This window comes from Hippopotamus amphibius, chromosome 9 (assembly GCF_030028045.1).
Source record: "Hippopotamus amphibius kiboko isolate mHipAmp2 chromosome 9, mHipAmp2.hap2, whole genome shotgun sequence".
NCBI lineage: Eukaryota > Metazoa > Chordata > Mammalia > Artiodactyla > Hippopotamidae > Hippopotamus > Hippopotamus amphibius.
The window spans coordinates 143,519,162-143,531,090 of NC_080194.1; the positions used below are offsets into that span (position 1 = coordinate 143,519,162).

The 11,929-nt window shown below is 64.1% G+C and overlaps 1 protein-coding gene across 1 annotated transcript in view; it reads left to right on the top strand.

Annotated features, from left to right (window-relative positions):
• The window catches only part of C9H7orf50 (chromosome 9 C7orf50 homolog), an 86,665-nt gene that overhangs the window by 36,022 nt on the left and 38,714 nt on the right, over nucleotides 1-11,929 (top strand). The gene's annotated exons all lie outside the window — the stretch shown is intronic.

Consider the following 11,929-nt stretch of genomic DNA (forward strand, 5'->3'; position numbering starts at 1 on the left):
CACTGCTTGTCCAGATCTAGAAAGATAAACCGCATTTTGGTCAGATCTATTCGGTATATATCTTTTACATATTAAATTAACCTCGGGTTGGCGGGCATCATCGTTGAAGGTAAAGTGCCGTCCAGCAGCGCCCGGCAGTCTCCTTGGAGTGAGAAAGATCCTCGTTTGAACAAACAGGACAGAGAGCAGCTAGCGTTATTTTCCGCCTGTGTTATAAAAGAACCTTCCTGCTGAGCCGCCCTTACTGAAGGCTGGGTGGGGGTACCCGGTCTGTCCACACCTGCTCCGGCGCTTCTCCATCTCGCGCTGCACCCCAGGCAAGACCGCCCAGCCCAGCCTGCCCTGCCCGTCGGCATCCCGGAGCCGACCCGAACGCAGACCCAGAGCCTGGGACCCGCTTACCTGGGTAGCTGCCGGCCGCCCTGACCTGTGTCACTCTGAGCGGGCCCATTCCTGGGAGGGCAGCTCAGCCAGCCTCCAGGAGGTGCTCACGGCTGGGGGGGCGGTGGTGATTCTGGGCTTGGGGGTGGAATCGGGACCTTCACGGGAAGCTGGAGAGGCGTGCTGAGGCCCTGGCGCCCAGCCCCGTCATCCTCGCAGCCTGCGCTGGCCCCTGGTGGCTGCAGGTTTTATAGGCGAGCCGCCTCCCACAAGTCCGGCTGTAACCCCTTTTTTGCTGGGCCTTTTTCTCTCACCCTGGGGCGCTGAGCTCAGTCCCACCCAATGCCTTCAGGGAAGATTCCAATTGAACAGCTTTTCTTCACCATTGGAACCTCTTTCTAAGTTTGCAGGGACTGTAAATGGGTCTTGTTTATCTTTTAAATAGAAATCTATCATCCTTTGTTGAAGCTTACACACTCTTGTTTTAGCATTGAACTAACTAGATTTCCTGAGTTCACATAGAGGATTTCACCTAGGAATTTCACAAGACACTTGTAGAAAGAGATGTAACCCCAGTGCGTTGCAGGTCTTTTTGGCAGGTGAGTTCTGTCTCCGCTCCCCATCCCTTCTCTCGAACCCCCTGGAGGCACCTGTCCGGCAGGTGTTGCCCAAGACCCCTCTTCCCACCACGGCCCCCGCCCTCTGCTCTGTGCCGGGCCCCCTGCTGTTGGCAGGACCAACCCGACCCCAGTTCCAGTGCTGACCGGCCACGCGCCCACCTGCTGGCGGCTGGACGTCACCGTCGGCCCCGAGCATCCCGACGTGCACGGCTTGGGGTGAAGGGTCCAGGGCCCTCGGGGCCCCAGCTGCTGGCACGCGTCCTGCGGTTTTCGTTAGCATTGCATTTTCATCCCTCTTGTGTCTTCCTCTTGGGGCCCCCTTTTTACCTTCTCGGTTTTTGAAGCTGTGAGACTGAACTCCAAGGGGACGCGTGAAGCACACGGCTGCCGTGGGAGCCACACAGGGCCAGCGCGTGTGCTGCCCCGGAGGAGGAGGGCTGTTCACGTGGCGTGGCGGCCAGTGGGACGGGTGGGACTGGGGGGGGGGTCCCTGAGCCCCGGGGCCAGCGTGCCGAGAGCCCCCTGCTCTGTTCCCAGCCGCGTGCAAGCGAGTGGGAAGGTGTTTCTGCATGATGCTGACTTCACATCCTTCAGCTGCGTCTTCTGGGAGATGTACACTTTTCAGCAGAATATTGTGTTGAATTTTTCATGGAAAAATACTAATATTCAGGGTTCTTTCCAGCTCTGCTTCTAATAGGTTCGCTTTTTAAAGAATGGCATGAGAACATAAATGGGACGCAAGATGGTTTCAGCACCAGAAATGCTGGAGACACCATTTTGAGAGAAATGAGTCATGAGAAAGGACAGTTTCCTCTCAAGTTAAATAAATAAATAAAACACAAACTCAGACCCTGAAATAGCCGAGTCACGTCACCGAAGCACAGCTGCTCCCTGCTGGTGGGAACCACAGCCTGCGGCCTCGCGTCCGTGTGGCCCCGAGCTCACCTGGGGCTCAGGGTCGGGGCCGAGGTGCGGCTGCCAGGCCACGGGCCCCCTTCTCTCGCGTCAGCCCTCCTACAGCTGCTCCACGTGTGAGGGGCGTCGGGCCACTGAACCCCGGGTGACGCTGGCACGGGTGGGCGCAAGAGGCTCAGACGCTGTGTGACGCGCGAAGCGACCTGTGAGCTCCAGCATGCAGCCTTGACGACGCTTGCTCTGCGCCGGGCGGCGCAGCGGCCACTGTCTTGGGATCCCCGGTGAGCTCCCCGTGAGGGGGAGGCTGTGGTCTCCCCGCTGCACTGGGGGGAAAGCCGAGCTCAGGAGGGACGTCACCAAGGCCTCGGAGCTGGGACGGCCTCTGAGCTCGAGGTCTCTCCTCACCGGGCACTTCCCACATTGACCGCTGGCCTGGGATGTGCTGTCTTGCTGCTGAATTGGAGTTCCTGTGATTTTCCTGCCCGTCCCTGGTCCGTGGGGGCCTGGAGTCTGGTCCCATCAGCAGCTGGCTGGTGCCGCCTGCCGGCCCCTGCACCCCCAGCTCTCTGTTCTGTGCAGGGCGCAGAACCCCTCGCTGGGCTCCTCACGCTCAGTGTGGCCGTCATGCCCGTGGGTGTCGCGAGCCCCGGTCCTGCTTGTGTGCGTGTGCGCGACGGTGGCCCACGTCTCCACGACCCGCTGTTCCCGGGCGGGCAGCCCCGTCGCGGGAAGAGTCTGCTGCTTCCCGACCCCAGGGCCCCGCCGTGCTTACGGTGTTCACGACGCAGGCGGCAGCCCGGGCCCCTGGATGCGTCCCCTCGGCCTCGGAGACGTGCCGGCGATGGGAGCCGGTCAGCCCTGGGAGGGGCTGTCTCGTCCCCCGGGGCTGTGGGTGGAATGCTCTAGAAGGCCAGGCTGCAGGCCCAGGTCCCTGTCGCAGCCCCACGTTAGTGGCCCCAGCGGTGTCCTGGGGGGGGCGAGGAGCCCCAGGAGGTGGTTTCCCTGCCCCGTCAGTCCCGCTTTGTCCCACGCGCCCTCTTCTGGAGTCGGGTGCCCGCCTGCCGCCCTGCGTGTTTGCTTAGCTCTCGGCTCGCTCTGTGTGTCCCGACGGGTGCAGGTGCTGGCCGAGTGGACCAGGGCCGCGGGCGCACGGGGCTGGGGTCTGGGGGCCTGGACGTTCCAGCGGTCGGCCTCCCCCCCCACCCCCTCCAGCCAGAGCAGCTCTTTGACGGTCTCAGGCATTGTTTAAAGAAAGGCTCCTGCTGCTGAAAAGAAAGTTTGAGGACCACCAGTTTGCATTCTCGCGTCTGGTCCCAAGAGGGCTCCTTCAGCCAAAATACTTAGAAACTCAGTGCGAGCGCCTGGCCGTTTCTCCCAGGAGCCCTCCCTGCGCACCTGCGGACTTCCCGCCGCTGGCCTCTGTTACGGTGGACGGAGGGCCTTCCGTTCCCGGCCATGAATGGGTAACTAAGGGAGCCTGTGCTCCTGCCACGAACCACAGGAAGCTGGATGCAGGCTAGGAAGCAGCTCTCTCTGGTGCTGGCGCAACAGGCGGGCAGCGTGTGCGCCCGCAGGGAGCTGGGCTGGGGAGGCTGTGTGCCCGCCCCCGGGTCTGGCTGCGCTGGGGGGGCGGGGCTGGGCTTCTGGGAGGTGAGCACCCTCCTGGAGGGGAGGGGGCCACGTCGAGAAAGCCCCCCAGGTCTGCATAGCAGCCCCTGGGCTCTTTGGCCGAATCTGCCTGCAGGGCACGAACATCCTTGCCGTGGAGCCACAGGCCGAACCCCCCCAGCCCCTGAGGCGGGCACATTCTAGCCCCCCAACCCCATCTGTGAGCCGTGCGTGGAGACTCCAGGGCGGACCCGTGATGGAGGCTACTGTAGACCCTGACTGACAGCGCCCGAACACAGCTCTCCAGAGAACCCTGCGGGTCCTCAGGCCATAGCCTGCCCACCCAAGTAAACAGTCGGTGCTCTGCGAGGAGGACGGTGACACTGAAGCACTCCACAGGAGATTCCACAGCCAGCGTCTGGTGGCAAATGCCTGTGTCACACGAAGAAGCAGCCTTTCCACGTCAACCACGATGCTGCGTGTCCTGCTGATGGTTGCGGGGGGGGGGGGGGGGCACGACTCGCTCCTGAGCCCCAGCTCTGTTCCCCGTGGGCGTGCTGCACGGAGTCCACGGTGGAGGCTTCACGAGTACGTGAGTCAGTGACGGAGAAGTGGTATGTGTCATCCGACACCTGTCTTGGCTGCACGGGCATGACGGTGCCTCAGTGCAGGCTCATCCGTCGTGACACCGTGGAGCGGGGTGGGCTGCATGTGTTTGGGGGCAGGAGATAAATGAGAAAATTTTAAATTCTTATTTTTTTTGTGAATCTAAAAACTAAAAAAGCAAGGTCTTAATTTAAAAAAATCAAAGCTATCAAAGGTAGAGGCTTCACAAAGGCAGAGAGACGCCTTTCTTTTGCATGTGTCTGTTCTCTGCTTGACCAAGAAAACCATGGTGGTAACCCAGCAAGACCGATGGGTGTGAGCTTTGGAATAAGACGAGTTGCCCTCCCTTGTGTCTTCATGTTTCCTGTGTGACTAGCCTTTCTGCAAATACTGTCAAATAGAGCAGATGAGGCTTTGGAAGCAGCTTTCTGCCGGTTTATCAGAACTCCTGGAGAAAGGTGCCCGCTGCCCACCAGGTCACGGGGAGCAGACGTGCTCTGTGCAGCGGTCACCACGGGCTCACACCCGTCATCTTAGTGCTGGACTCTGGGGGTGACGTTCTCAGACCCCCAATGGTGATAAATCAAAAAGACGAAATGAACCCTTGTTGTCGCTGAGATTTGTGTGCCCCCACTTCCTGGCAGAGCTGGGGGGCCACCAGACATGACCGTTTGGGCCAGGCCGTGACACGGCCACAAAGTCACTTGAGTGATGCCTGTGTTTAGGGAGAGGTGCCGGCCAGCAGACAGGCTGGAACCTTCACCTGGTCAGGTGTCACCCGTGCACACTCCTCCCCGCCAGCCTGCAGGGGTGAGGGTTGGCTTGGGCTAAAGCGTCATGCTTTTGCCCAACTGAGCTGAAAGCCAAAAGCTGGTTTTTCGTGAGCACCTTCCAGAAGCCCGGCATCCCCGTCGGCTCTCAGCGCGCCGCCCTGGGCTTCTCCAGGGCCAGGGAGCGTCCCCCGCGGGCCTGTGTGGCTTCTGTCCGCAGGGGGAGCTCCAGCGTGACTCCCCACGCTCTTCGGGGGGGGAAGCTGTTGCCGGCCTCCCTCCTCCTGCTCCTCTGCTGGAGACGCTCTGGGACACCCAGCCGCTGTGGGGGGGAGGGGGGAGGGGGGCCGGGAGCCCGCGCAGCGCGCCCCAGGCAGGGCCAGCTCCGTGAGGTTCCTGAGCAGCTCATCCCTGGGGGAGCGCCGTCCCTCCTCAGCGCGACCCTGGCCCGCTGCAGGAGCACCACGTCGTGGGGGAGGGGCGGGCGAAGGCGGTCAGGGCGACCAGGACCCACCAGGGGAGTGGAGGCCACGTCCCCGGGGCAGGAGCTGCCTGTCCGGTCTGCTGCACGCTGCGCAGGACGCGGGACGCCGTGCGGGACGAGGGATGGGCCGTCAGCAGGTCTGCCTGGCACCGTGGTTTCGTGAAGCTCCCCAGACACGGCCGTGCGTGCCACCCTCCGATGGCAGCTGGACCAGCCCCTGCAGAGAGGACTGGGCGGGGGTTGTCTGCAGCAGGGGTGCGAATGGCATCGCCAGCTGCACGTCCCGCACTTTGACGTAGCAGGTGTTGGGCAGAAAGGAGAGGATGGCACAGCCCAGGCTGGCCGCAGCCGGGAGGTCTGGCCGGCCGACAGCTGCGAGCGACGTCAGTGTTGACAGCAGGTCGGGGGCCCTGAGGTCCAGCAGGCAGGTGCCCAGGCCGCGCAGCCTGGTGCGGCCCCCGACAGAGGCGGTCGGATTGCAGGGCCCACGGGGACAGATAGGGCCGTGTAGCCAAGTGCACACCTGGACGTGATGCCCTGCACGGCTGCGACGTCCTCGACGGCTGTGGACACACGTCAGGGGAGCTGGCTCTGCCTCAGCCAGAGGGACCTGGGCTGCCCTAACTTAGGGACGCCCTGCAACCTCGTTGAAAAGGTTTCTGGGCCCCTCCCTAATTTCCCGAGGAGGGTGGGCAGGTGTGGGAAGCGGTGGATCCCAGGCAGATTCAAGCTGGGTCCCACGGTGGGGGGGCGGGTAACGAGGACCCCCAGGACCCCTCCACCTCCCTGGCCCTTGGTGCTGACGGAGCGCCTTCTGAGAACCACCTGCGCTGCACAAGGGCTCCGTGCAGGCTTCCCAGGGTGGGCTTCGAGGATCTCGGTTTCCAGCCTGTCCGTGGCCCTGCTGGTTTCATCAGGGCCTCTGCCCTCGTGGAGGGAACAGGTCCACATTGCTGGAAGGCAGAGTGTCGCTGCCTTTGGGGCCAGAGAAATTCTGACCAGTTCTGGCCTCTCCGTGGTGGTGGGGGCCCTGCTCAGGGCAGAGTCCTGGAGGGAAGGCTTTAAATAACAGTCCCCACGGGCTCAGCCCTCCCAGCCCAGAAATCATCTTGTTTCCATGTAAACGTCCCCCCTCCTCAAACTTTAAGTAGACGAGGCGGGGAGATAGCACTGCTGTTTGTTCAGAGGAAATGGAAGGCAATAAAACTGGAAAGCACTTCCAGGGAATGCTGCAAGGTGGGCTGGCTCCCCCCGCCAGAGGGGCCGTGGCCCGGCCGGTAGAGGTGCCCAGTGTGGCCACCGGGCAGGCGTGTAACCTGGCCCAGGCCCTGCGTTTGGAACCGCATTGTCAGGCATGCTGGCTGCCTGACGGCAGTCTCTGCATCCATGGGTTTGCCGTTTCTCTCCTACTCGCTGTCTCAGGCCCACGCGTGCGCCTGTACACACGTGCCAGTACACGCGTGTGCAGCGCTGATGCCCTGCCTGAATGTTGCTTGGTGTGCTGGCTCTATTTTGACCCACAGAGGGCTCTGTCCACGTCCTGACCCTGCTGCCCCCCCACACGCAGGTGCAGGGGGTCTGGATCCCCTCCTTCCCAGGTATGTGTCCAGCTTTCTTGGTCCTCGAGGCACAGTGAATAGTGATATTTTCCATGTGCCGGCGCCTAAGCCGTGAGCAGTGGCCAGGATGCTGAGTGATGTCACAGTTACGACTGCTGACCAGACTGAGGGGAAATGAGTTGGCCTGTGTCTTTTTTTCTTTTTTCTTTTTTTTTTTGGCTGTGTTGGGTCTTCGTTGCCGCGCGTGGGCTTCCTCTAGTTGCAGCGAGCGGGGGCTGCTCCTCGTTGTGGTGCGTGGGCTTCTCATTGCAGTGGCTTCTTTTGTTGCAAAGCACGGGCTCCAGGCGCGCGCTTCAGTAGCTGTGGCTCACAGGCTCTAGAGCACAGGTTTACTAGTTGAGGCGCACGGGCTTAGTTGCTCTGTGACATGTGGGCTCTTCCCAGACCAGGGATCCATCCTGTGTCCCCTTCATTGGCAGGCGGATTCTTAACCACTGCGCCACCAGGGAAGTCGCAGCCTGTATCTTTAAGGCAAATTGGAAATAAGATCTCGGGAGCATCGACCTCAGGTTGGAAGATGGCATCAGGCTGCCCTGGTGTCCGATCTCCACAGCAGCCAGTGTCTCAGGCCCCCCAGGGCGTGTGCTGTGGTCCCTGCTGATGGTGTGGTCAGGGCCACACAGCTGTGGCTATTGGTTGTGACCTGGCCTGGTGGCCGGGCAGGGGGAGGGCGCATGTCTGAACCTGGCCTCAGAGCGCCTTCTGGGCTCCTGCACCCGACGGGAAAGCCTCTGGCTGCTTCTTGCCGTGTCCGTGGCTTCTCTCCAAGGCCGGGCCTTCCTCGGGCGAGAGGAGTCCCAGCTTTACGGCATTGTCTTCCTTCCCCTGCGCCACGGGCTGTCTGGTGGGAGGCCGTGGACGTGGGGTCCACAGATGGGAGTTGGTGTCCTGGCGTGGCCGCGGCTTCTCGCGTGTGGGCCACCTGAACTGTCAGGTCCCAGCCACCCCGTCTGCATGGCGGGCACCAGGACAGCCTCTTCCCAGGCTTGGGAAGCTTTGCGGACAGGAAGCCAGACAGATGCCATGCCTGGGGGTGGGGGCCGGGCGCACTGGCTCCCCGGCCAGCCAGCCAGCCGGCCCGCAGGGCAAGGCTTGTGAGCAGAGGGTAGAGTCTGTGGCCTCATACACCGTGCAGACCCAGACCGACGCCCACACCTTCCTCTGCCTTCAGAATCTGGCCCGGGAGCGGGGTGTCCCAGTGGGTGGGACCTGGTCTTGGGAGGCCTGCCTGGCGCGGAGCGGAGGGTCTGGGGGCTCCGAGCCTCCTCCCGGTTGCCCCAGCACATACACCTTAGCAGGCGACAGCCGCCTCCACAGCCGGGCTGGCCAGCGCTCTCCTCACCTCCAGTTCTGGGTGTGTTTGGGAGATAACACGAAACGCCGGAGACGTTTCCTCAGGAGACTGCCCGTGGTTGCGGCCCCCGCGCCCCGCTCCCACCCCCTCACAGCCTGGGCTCCGCCGTAGCCCTGATGGTCTCCCCTTCCCCTCCCCTCCGCCCCCAGCAAGAAGCGGGGACGGCACGGAGGGGGGTGGACTGGCTCCTGGGAGCCGGGGTGCCCAGCACGGGCAGGTGCGTGGGTCGCGCTTTCTGTGTAGGTCTGCTGGGAGCCGACAGCCCGCCGCGCAGCTGGGCGGTGGGCCGGGGCGGTGCCGCGGGGGTCGCCGGCGGCAGCCAGCCCTGCGCCTGGACCGCCCACCCGGGGGCCAGAACGCGTTTCAGGACGTGCCTGCCGCGAGGTCTGTGGTCGGGGGCAGCTGGCCGGGGGGCAGGACCCGCGCCGGCGCCCGGCATCCTGGTGCCCGTCTCGGCGCTCGGCTGCGGCCCGGGCGGGCTTCGCCGTGCGCTGTGGGGCGGCGTCGGGCCCGGGTTGGGGCCCTTTCTGGGTGTGGGCGGCGGGCTTGCCCCGCGCGCACGTCTCCCTGCCGCCGAGCGCGCGGGTTCCCAGGCCCGGGCCCCCCGCCCGCCCCGCCCGCGGTCTCTCCCGCGCTCAGACAGGCGCGCGCGGGACCTCGCAGCCCGCCCCGGTCCTGCCGGCGGGCCCGCGCGTCTCCGGCCGTCCGCTCGCTCCGCTGGCGGGAGGGGCCGGGCGGCCGCGTGCCCGGGGCTGCCCGCCCTCCCGCCGCCGTGGTGAGCGCGCCGCTGCGGGGCCCGGCTGGGGGCCCGCGGTGCCGCGCCGGCCGGTCGGCGGGCCGCCCGGTGAGGGCCGGGCCCGTGGGTCTGGCGCTGCCCGGGGCCGCGTGGGGAACGGCCCGAGCCCGCGTCCGCCGCTGGGAGGCGTGTCCCGGCAAAGCGCGGCTCGCTCGGGCTCCTGAGCGCCCCCCGGCGGCCGCCGCGCGCACGCCCGCTCGGGCCCTGGACACCCGGCGCCCCCGGGGCCCGGAGGGCGGGCGCGCGGCCTCCCGCGGCCCCGCCGCCGCCCCCCCCTGGGGCAGCCGAGGAGCCCGCGCGTCCGCCCCGCCGGGAGGCCCGCCGTGGGGCGCGAGGGGCGCCGGCGTGTGGGGCGCGGCCGCCGTCGGCCTCGCGGGCGGCAGTCGCGGCAGCGGGGCCTGCGCGGCGATGCTCCCGAGCCGCCTGCGGCGGGCCCCGCACCCCGGGAGCCCACGCGGGGCGAGGCGGAGGCCGTGGTCCCGTCCCCGCACGCGGGGCTCCTCCAGCAGCCGCGCGCTCCCGGAGACGCGGCCGCGACAGGCCAGACGTGAGCGAGCCGCCGGGTTTCCCACCTGGTTTTACATTCAAGAACTTGATGTGTCATTTAACTTCTTAATGGCGTCTTCGGGGTTTCTTCTCTGTCGGACGCTTTTTATAAGGGAGCGAATGTTTGACTTCTTGATATACGTGCCACAGTTAGCAAAAGACCCAGTTTCCTGCAGTTAATTTTATACCCTTCATGAAATAAACCCAAGGTCAGACTCCTCTCTTGAGTAATGAAGCAGGGCAAGGTAGGTGAGCTTTTGTCTATTGACAGAACAAGATGATGATCTTTAAAATCATACTCAAGAAGTGTCAGTAGTGGAATTAACGACCTTAGGACATAAACGGAGAGACCTGCATCCTGCTGTCTTGCAGATGCGTTTGAAGGATACAGGATTGGTCAATTAAGAAAATAGGATTGAGGGACTTCCCTGTGGTCCAGCGGTTAGGACTCTGTGCTTCCACGGCAGGGGGCACGGGTTTGATCCCTAGTGGGGGAGCTAAGATCCCACGTGCCACACGGCCAAAAATAAATACAGAGTTAAAAAAGAAAAAGAAAGGATTGAGAGCCCAGCCTGCCGTGGCTTTTTCCAGATAGCGCCTCGTTCCCCGCTAAACGGCTCACGTCTGCGGCCACACCGCCCCGAACCCGCCCGGTGGTGCTGAAGTGGCTGAGCACGCGCGGCGCCATACAGCACCGTGGCGGGAGTACTGGGGATCAGACACGCGGGGCCGCAGAGAGTGGCCCGGTGGATTCTGCACGAGGTCATCAAGCAGGCGTCCCCGGGAAGTAGGTCCTGTGTTGCCGCGCCAGCGATGGAGGCCAAGGTGGGCTTGTTCCTCCAGGTGGGGGGCCCCCGGGGGGATCTGAGATGCAGCAGGAGCAACAGAGGGGTCTGCACCTGAGACCTCCGCGGGCCCTCTGTCACCAGTAGAGGTGGACGCTGGGATGGGGGACGGGCGGAAACACGTGGCTGCCACCGTCTGGCCCCCGCCCACACGCACACGCCCCAGGAGGCCCCCAGAGACGGGCCAGCTTGCAACCAAAGCCGCTGAGAAATTGGTGAGAAATAAAAAGTGACTTCAGGCCCCCTGCCCTGCAGCCTTGGGATGTACCTCCTCCCGGGAGCCCTGGGAGCCCAGAGCAGAAAGGGAAGTTGGGGCGGGGCTTTTATTTTCAGTTCCTGGGATCCCGCCCTCCCCAGGGCAGTGTTGGCTTCTGGCCGAGGGGCAGGACTCTGGGGGCTGCTGTGCCGGGAGACCCTGCAGGGATGGCACTGCCCACTGCGATCCTTCAGGAGCACCTGGAGGAGGGGAGGGCACCCGCCGGGAATTTGAAGAGACATCCCACCACACCCTGCGGCCCTGGGGCGGCGGGAGGTGGCTGTGCGCCTGTCACAGACAGGAGCAGCCCAGAGACCTCTCCAGTCCCTCCCACCCCATCCCCGAGGTTTACTGCCCAGAACCATCCCAAGGTCCACAGGGAGGGGCAGCGGGGACCAGGCCCAGCATCCAGTGTGTCTGTGATTCCGCACAGGCTCTTCAGCCTGGAGGAGAAACAGTCTATGCATAGAAAAGCCATGTAACTCACTCAGGGGTCAGTGTGCCAAGAGACTGGGACCAAATGGGGCACGTTCCCCGGGAGATGCCACAGAGACGAGCCCACCTCCTCCTCGGACAGCCGGGTGGGCAGCAGTGAGCGTGCTGCGTGAAGCTGTGCGCGGAAGCCCGGGCAGGGCCGCGCTCGCCGGCACTCTCACTTTCCTCGGCAGGCGCCCTCCTGCCTGGGCTGCACACGTGGAAAACCAATCTTTGTTTTGGAACTGAGGGTTCGGGGGTTGGGGGGCTGTCATTTCTTCATGAAGACTTGGGCCGGGGGAAGGAGGCTCCCCTGTGCCCCGTAAGCTGCCGCTTACAGGAGAGAGGAGCGGGGAGGGAGGGCAGGCTCTGCGCCCCTCCCCTGTCTGGCCAGGTCGCCAGGTCTGTACCTTCCATCTGTCCAGGGAGCAGGCAGCACCGCTGTGGCCCCGGTGACGCCCGCCCATCCAGATCCCTCTTTCCCGTGGGCAGGCCTGTCGGCTTTCAGGTCAGGTTAGAAATCCCAACAGCAGTTCCTTCAGGTTACTGACTTGTGTGTACACTTTGGGGAGAGGCTCAGGACAGAGCAGGCTGGACCAGTGCCAGTGGACGTGACTCAGGGGACACCTGGGGCAGGAGACGCCCCGTCTGACTC